General features: G+C 40.1%; 1 pseudogene; it reads right to left on the bottom strand.

The window, feature by feature from the left end:
• LOC102178871 lies at positions 3,701-8,723 on the bottom strand (annotated as a pseudogene).

The raw sequence follows: 9,167 nt of genomic DNA, 5'->3' as shown, positions 1-9,167 counted from the left end.
GAGGGCAGGGGTGCTGCTAAAAATCCTATGGTTTATTGAACAATCCTTCATAACAAAGAACTATCCAGCCCCAAATGTCAATAGCTCAAAACTTAAGACATCTTTAGATAAGAGGTTCTTAAAATTAAATGTGCATTAGAATAATCTAACAGGCTTATTAAAATACAGCATTCTAGTCCTCTTTCCAGTATTTTCTGATTCACTAGGTTTAGAGTGGGGCCTGAAAATGTTTTTATCTAACAATTTCACAGGTTCTACTGCTGCTTGTGGTCCATAGCTCACACCCCAAAAGTACACCAATCAGAACTCTGGCCTTAGCTGAGACTGTAGTGAAGCACAGGTAAGTATGCATAACCTATAAGATGATTTGGAGTTTAATGCATCCTAGAGAAATAACAAGCTGTGCTAATTGATAAGAGAAAAAAAAAATGCTTTCATTCATTTCCTACCATGACCAAATCCTAAAGTCTGTTTGTCCTAGAATAATTGAGTGGCAGAACTGCTTCTAGTACCTCTGTCTCACAATTTCTCCCCTCCTCCACTTTCCTACTGTTTTAATTAAATGAGTTTTGACTTTTAAAATAAGGTTTCTAGAAAACTATGGAATGAGCAAAATATTCAATAAACATAAACAAAGGTCAATGATAAAGTGATGTCGTAAAGTTTTTCAGTCATGTCCGAATCTTTGTGACACCATGACTGTCACCTACCAGGCTCCTCAGTTGACAGTCCATGTAGGTGACAGTCCATGGAGTTTTTCAGGCAAGAGTACTGAAGTGAGTTGCCATTTCCTTCTCCAGGGGATCTTTCTGACCCAGGGATCGAACCTGGGTCTCCTGCATTGCAAGCAGACGCTTTACCATGAGCCACAGGGAAGCTGGATAAAACTGACATGTTAAAACAAAGATATCAACGTTTCTGAGAGCAAGTAAAGCCCCTTTGACCCTTTGCTTGAATATTTCACAACCCATTTGCACTATTACCCCTCAACCATCCTGCCTCTCACTCGTTCTGACTGGTAAATGAGAAACAGGATCCTTTCTTGATAAATCTTTACATGTAAACTACAGTTGTAGTATGGACAGAGATGGTTTCCTCGAAAGGAGTTCAAGGTAGAAACAAGGAGAGCACTGCAATTTCCCCCCGTATGTGAATATTTTAGTAGAAAGATATAGAAGAAAATAGAGAATATGAACTCAAGAGGAAAAAATGTAAAGAGATGATTTGGGGGGAAAAAAAGACTAATAATGTGGCAATTATAGCAACTCATTATTTTACTAAAGAAAAACATAAGAGATCTTGCCAGGGATCCACAGAGAGCAAGCTCTTCTCTCAAGTAACTGATAAGGAGAAAGAAAAGAAAACCAAAAAGAACTGCCATGTTCTGGATAGAGAGTAAAGTGGATCTCTGCAGGATACCAGTCGAAGGAGGGTCTCCTTTCACTGTAGCACTAAGCAAGGCTTTCTGGAGAAACAAGCTGCTCAGCTGGCCCTCATGGTTAGAAAAGCAATCTATAGATTCAATGCAACCCCTATCAAGCTACCAGCGGTATTTTTCACAGAGCTAGAACAAATAATTTCACAATTTGTATAGAAATACAAAAAAAACTCAAATAGCCAAAGCATTCTTGATAAAGAAGAATGGAACTGGAGGAATCAACTTGCCTGACTTCAGGCTCTACTGCATAGTCACAGTCATCAAGACAGTATGGTACTGGCGCAAAGACAGAAATATAGATCAATGGAACAAAATAGAAAGCCCAGAGATAAACCCACGCACCTCTGGACACCTTATCTTTGACAAAGGAGGCAAGAATATACAACGGAGAAAAGACAATCTCTATAACAAGTGGTGCTGGGGAAACTGGTCAACCACTTGTAAAAGAATGAAACTAGAACACTTTCTAACACCACGCACAAAAATAAACTCAAAGTGGATTAAAGATCTAAACGTAAGGCCAGAAACTATAAAACTTCTAGAGGAGAACATAGGCAAAACACTCTCCGACATCCATCACAGCAGGATCCTCTATGACCCACCTCCCAGAATACTGGAAATAAAAGCAAAAATAAACAAATGGGATATAATTGTTTAAAAGCTTCTACACAACAAAGGAAACTATAAGCGAGGTGAAAAGACAGCCTTCAGAATGGGAGAAAATAGTAGCAAATGAAGCAACTGACAAAAAATTAATCTCCAAAATATACAAACAACTCCTGCAGCTCAATTCCAGACAAATAAATGTCCCAATCAAAAAAATGGGGCAAAGAACTAAACAGACATTTCTCCAAAGAAGACATACAGATGGCTAACAAACACATGAAAAGATGCTCAACATCACTCATTATCAGAGAAACGCAAATCAAGACCACAATGAGGTACCATTTCATGCCAGTCAGTATGGCTGCGATCCAAAAGTCTACAAGAAATAAACGCTGGAGAGGGTGTGGAGAAAAGGGAACTCTCTTACACTGTTGGTGGGAATACAAACTAGTACAGCCACTGTGGAGAACAGTGTGGGAGATTCCTTTAAAAACTGGAGATATAACTGCCATATGGCCCAGCAATCCCATTGCTAGGCATACACACCAAGGAAACCAAAATTAAAAGAGACACGTGTACCCCAATGTTCATTGCAGCACTGTTTATAATAGCCAGGACATGGAAACAACCTAGATGTCCATCAGCAGACAAATGGATAAGAAAGCTGTGGTGCATATACAGAATGGAATATTACTCAGCCATTAAAAAGAATTCATTTGAATCAGTTCTAATGAGGTGGATGAAACTGGAGCCTATTATACAAAGTGAAGTAAGCCAGAAAGAAAAACACCAATACAGTATACTAATGCATATATATGGAATTTAGAAAGATGGTAATGATAACCCTGTATGCAAGATAGCAAAAGAGACACAGATGTATAGAACAGTTTTTTTGGACTCTGTGGAAGAGGGCAAGGGCAAGAGACACAGATGTATAAAACAGTTTTTTGGACTCTGTGGGATGATGTGGAAAAATGGCATTGAAACATGTATATTATCATATGTGAAACAAATTGCCAGTTTACTTTCGGTGCATGACACAGGATGCTCGGGGCTGGTGCACTGGGATGACCCAGAGGGATGGTATGGGGAGGAAGGTAGGAGGAGGGTTCAGGATGGGGAACACATGTACACCTGTGGTGGATTCATGTCAATGTATGGAAAAACCAATACAATATTCTAAAATAATTAGCCTCCAATTAAAATAAATAAATTTATATTTTTAAAAAGAGAAAAGAAAATCATCCAAGCAAAGAGAGTGGAATTATGTTTAAAGTGTTCAGGAGCTCTGCAAATACAATTATCTCAGCATAATCATAGTTAGTTCATTTTAACAAATCACATTTCAGCAGAAGCAAACAGACTAAAAATTTAAATAAGAAGTCAAAGTGATAACACTGTGAAGTCAAGTTCCTCATTTCATTTATTTTAAGGTATATTCTTTCTTACATATCACATCTATAAAATCTCAGTGGTTCCTATTATTGATATTGTCTCATAAAAACAATTTTATTTATGTTTCTGTTAGTGCATAAATTATTATGCATCTTAAAGCCTACAAGAACACTGATTTAATCAAATGTGATGATTATTTGTTGAAATATGATTAAATTGAAACCTATGCTGACAACTTGAGTTTCTGGGTTCTTGGATACTTATTCCAAATGGAAAAGGAGACATGGTCAGGGCTCACAAGATATTCTGATATGACCTGTTAAGAACACAAGCAAAAAAATTGCTCTTCTTGAGAGATATGTGTATGCCATGTTCACAGCAGCATTATACACAATAGCCAAAAGGTGGAATCAACCCAAGAGTCTTTTGAGAGATGAGCAGATAAACAAAACAGCCATTAAAAGGAAAGAAACTCTAATACCACCTAACTCTAAGTCCACCACATGAATGAATGAAACTCTAAGTCCACCACATGAATGAATTATGAAGATATAATGTTAAGCAGAATAAGCCATTAGCAAAAAACACAAATGATTTCAATTCTGTGAGGTACAACAGGTAGGTAGATTCATAATAGACAGAAAGTAGAATGGTAATTGCCAGGGCCTGAGGGAGCGAGGATTGGGGAATGTGATTTAATGGAAGATACTTTTAGTTTTTCAAGATGAAAAGAGTTCTAGAGATTGGCTTCATAAAACGTGTATGTACTTAATACAACTAAACTACACATTTTTAAATGGCTAGTGCAGTAAGTTTTATGTCATATATATTTTACCACTATTTTTTTTAAATTAGATTTACCTACAAATGGGATTTGGAGAAGAAAGGAAAATGATCTAGTGGAAATAGTGAGACTAAAGGGACATAATAGTAATAGATAAAATGGAAGGAAAGAGTAAAAGGAGGAACAGAAAAGAAAGATTAAAAAAAGAAAATTCACCAGCACCTCCAAACCATAAGACATATCAAAAGGATCAAGGAAGGCAATATTATTGCCACAAGTATCAAGCCAATAGATGTGGAGCACTCTGGCAATTGGGAGAAGACTAAAAGAATATCATTTCAAGCCCTTTCTCTAGTTCTCCAGGCCTTTCTGCCCACCTGAATGTCAACACAACCATTACCTATTCTGATGCATGGGCATCTCTGGTTCCCTTTCTCATATTCCCAGAGGTCTCATACTCACAACCACCCTTAGTCTCTCCTTCTTGCCACATCCCACCCAGACTACAGTCTTTCATTCTTATCTACTGTGCAGTTTGAAATAGCTATTTTCATACTTCTGGCACTGTAGTCCTAGAAATAAATCTTAAACTCCGACTCTCTCTCTGTCTCCCTGAATCTCTCTTTCTTCTCTGTCTTTCTTTTCTCCATACCTGTCTTCCTCCCTCCATCCTTCTCTTATCCATCAAATCCTTTCCTTTCCTTTGTCCCCCTCTCTGTTCTTCAGGACCATCTCCTCCCATCCCCAGTCGGGCCCCAATTCCTTCTCACCCAAGTGCAGGATAATGTCCTGGTCTCCTAGACTGCTGTGCTTCACTTGGCAACTCAGACCAGCTGCCTCCCCAGCTGACACATTTAGGGTTACTCGGAGATACCAAGTCCAGTCAGCACTGGGCATGATGTCTCCTTGCTGAGTGCCAGGCTGCTCCTGCTCACCCCTCATTCACATCACCTGCACAGGTTTGGGATAGAATCCTGAGACATGGCACACCAGCAGTAGGCAGCCAGGCATGGAAATGGGGCCACTGGACATCCAGGCCTCAGGCTTCACTGGGGTAGGAAGTAACAGTAAGAATGGCAGATTATGACTCTAACTCAGAGCATAGGAACTCAGAAATTTGGACAGTTACCTCTTCAGTTTCCATGGGAACCAAATCATTTATTGATTAACCCCTCTCTACTTAGGTACTTCCCACTTTTGAATTTTTTTTTTAAATTTTTTAAATTTTAAAATCTTTAATTCTTACATGCGTTCCCAAACATGAACCCCCCTCCCACCTCCCTCCCCACAACATCTCTCTGGGTCATCCCCATGCACCAGCCCCAAGCAAGCTGCACCCTACGTCAGACATGGACTGGCGATTCAATTCTTACATGACAGTATACATGTTAGAATTCCCATTCTCCCAAATCATCCCACCCTCTCCCTCTCCCTCTGAGTCCAAAAGTCCGTTGTACACATCTGTGTCTTTTTTCCTGTCTTGCATACAGGGTCGTCATTGCCATCTTCCTACATTCCATATATATGTGTTAGTATACTGTATTGGTGTTTTTCTTTCTGGCTTACTTCACTCTGTATAATTGGCTCCAGTTTCATCCATCTCATCAGAACTGATTCAAATGAATTCTTTTTAACGGCTGAGTAATACTCCATTGTGTATATGTACCACCACTTTCTTATCCATTCATCTGCTGATGGACATCTAGGTTGTTTCCATGTCCTGGCTATTATAAACAGTGCTGCGATGAACATTGGGGTACATGTGTCTCTTTCAATTCTGGTTTCCTCGGTGTGTATGCCCAGAAGTGGGATTGCTGGGTCATAAGGTAGTTCTATTTGCAATTTTTTAAGGAATCTCCACACTGTTCTCCATAGTGGCTGTACTAGTTTGCATTCCCACCAACAGTGTAGGAGGGTTCCCTTTTCTCCACACCCTCTCTAGCATTTATTGCTTGCAGATTTTTGGATCACAGCCATTCTGACTGGTGTGAAGTGGTACCTCATTGTGGTTTTGATTTGCATTTCTCTAATAATGAGTGATGTTGAGCATCTTTTCATGTGTTTGTTAGCCATCCGTATGTCTTCTTTGGAGAAATGTCTATTTAGTTCTTTGGCCCATTTTTTGATTGGGTCGTTTATTTTTCTGGAATTGAGCTGCATAAGTTGCTTGTATACCATGTTCATGGATCGGAAGAATCAATATAGTGAAAATGAGTATACTACCCAAAGCAATTTACAACTTCAATGCAATCCCTGTCAAGCTACCAGCCACATTTTTCACAGAACTAGAACAAATAATTTCAAGATTTGTATGGAAATACAAAAAACCTCGAATAGCCAAAGCAATCTTGAGAAAGAAGAATGGAACTGGAGAAATCAACTTGCCTGACTTCAGGCTCTACTACAAAGCCACAGTCATCAAGACAGTATGGTACTGGCACAAAGACAGACATATAGATCAATGGAACAAAATAGAAAGCCCAGAGATAAATCCACACACATATGGACACCTTATCTTTGACAAAGGAGGCAAGAATATACAATGGAGTAAAGACAATCTCTTTAACAAGTGGTGCTGGGAAAACTGGTCAACCACTTGTAAAAGAATGAAACTAGATCACTTTCTAACACCGTACACAAAAATAAACTCAAAATGGATTAAAGATCTAAATGTAAGATCAGAAACTATAAAACTCCTAGAGGAGAACATAGGCAAAACACTCTCAGACATAAATCACAGCAGGATCCTCTATGATCCACCTCCCAGAATTCTGGAAATAAAAGCAAAAATAAACAAATGGGATCTAATTAAAATTAAAAGCTTCTGTACAACAAAGGAAAATATAAGCAAGGTGAAAAGACAGCCTTCTGAATGGGAGAAAATAATAGCAAATGAAGCAACTGACAAACAACTAATCCCACTTTTGAATTTAAAGGAAGCGGTGGGAGGTGAAAAGGAAAAGTCTTGGAGAGAGAACAAGACTAACCTTGCCTCTGCAGTTCTGCCTTTACTGCATCGAGGACACCCAGGATATCGAGGACAGGTTTCTGACATGAGCTTCTCAATGATATTGGAGATGCTTTGATACTGAGTCATGAGTGCACAAAATTTCTGCCTCCTACTCCCACTGTCTGGTGCAGGCACACAGGAATGATTCTGAATCCTCACAAAATCCAATCCTCCTAAAGCTCCTCTCAAAGAACTTCCTATGGCCTTCCCAGAATGCAGCCCAGAGCTTTCTATGACCTGGATCCCAAAGGGGTCTGTGTAAGGGAAAACAGAAGTGAACTCATTAAAATGCAAACAACAAAGGGAAGGATAAGGAAAAGGCATAGGACTTTAGTTTTCAGTCTAAAGAAGAAAGGTCTGTTGTAAAATGATAACTCAAAAACCCATTGCAGTATTCAGGACTTTTCAGAAAGAAGAGCACTGGGGACAGGTATGCATATCATAAATGGTACAATTAGACTCTTTTAAGGATGTACAATAGTCAGGAGGGGAGAACAGGGGCGACATGTGATGGAGTCAGAAGTGCAGCATTCCATGGTGTAGGGAATGGTTGCATGTAGAGAAGGGATTGGACAACAGATTAGACATTGATTAGAAGAGTAGGAAGTCACACTTCACATCACTCAGGCCCAGAGTAGAAAAAGGAGGCTTTTCCTAGAAGTTTTAGAGAAACAAGTTACATGCAAGCAAGCCAGGAAATGGCTACAAAGGAGGAAATTCATGTGTCACACAAGAATGCAAGAAATAGGAAGAATCTGTGAGACTGGGTGGACATGTGGAGTCAGAGCTGGAGACTATTCTAGACGAGTGTGTACATGCAGTTAGATAAAGAGGGGAAAGGAGAGTAATAGCCTAAACCAAGGGAGAGAAAATCATTGAGAGTGTCTTCAGGTCAGAGGACTGTACTCACATTCCAACGAGAATTCACTAATGTGGTCCTGCACTTCCTGGGTGAATCCGATGAGGTAAATTCAAAACAGGTCCTCCAACTCAGTCATCTCCTCATCACTAAAGCTGCTTTTGCACCTGGGCTTCAGGAAAATGGCAGTGTATGAGTCACTCTCCCAGTCATGAATCTGCAAGTCCCAGTCATCCAACCAGCCTAAGCCTTGATTTGAACCCAGATGCTTTTGGCATAGGTCGAAATCTGGTTGAGATAGAAGGCGGTTGGCTCCTGGAACACTGTAGAAGGATAAGAAGAGTGAGGAAAAATGTAGAATCAGGATGGAATGAAAAAGCACCCAGATTCTGAACAATAATCTAGAGCTTGAAACAGTTTCCTGCCCCCAAAGCCTCTGGCTCCATCCCCAATCTCCAGGATAGGAGAGAGAGCTGGAGACAGCAGAGCCCAGACCTTTCATGGTAGGTGCAGCATGCTTTTATGCAGAAGCCCTGCACCTGTGCTGGGAGCAGCCAGAGTTACCCTTACCGCCCTCATGGTTTCTGCCTGGGATGATAAACACTAGTAACAGAAGTGGTAGAAGTAGCATTTCATTGGGAAGCAGAATTTCTAACTCTCAGAGCTGGTATTTAATCTCTAATTTCAGCACACTTTTTCCCCAGAATTCTAAAGTGACTTCATGTTTTCCCCAACTGACAAATCTCTGGCCCACGTTGCACACCACAGAAAAACTGAATCTCCCACCTCTCTCTAGACTCCCACTCTGCCTCTCATTTCCACTCCTTGGTCTCAGCCTCCTTTATAGTTGTTACCTTGGAAAAGCTCCCATGTGATGTTGAAAAGTTATTTCACCTTCTCAATCATTCATTTTCATATCTGTTAAATAACAGGCTGTTGATGGGTGGGGCTGTGTTCCCTCGCTGCTATTCACCTGGGACCAAACTATGGTGGAGGTAATGAAGATAATGGCAACCTCCTTCAAAAGGTCCTATGCATGCAGTGCTACACTCAGTGCCCCTAGCCCTATAACAGG

The sequence above is a fragment of the Capra hircus genome, chromosome 3 (assembly GCF_001704415.2).
Source record: "Capra hircus breed San Clemente chromosome 3, ASM170441v1, whole genome shotgun sequence".
Classification (NCBI taxonomy): domain Eukaryota; kingdom Metazoa; phylum Chordata; class Mammalia; order Artiodactyla; family Bovidae; genus Capra; species Capra hircus.
Note: the sequence above shows the minus strand (reverse complement) of the source record. Positions and strands in the feature narration are given on the sequence as shown.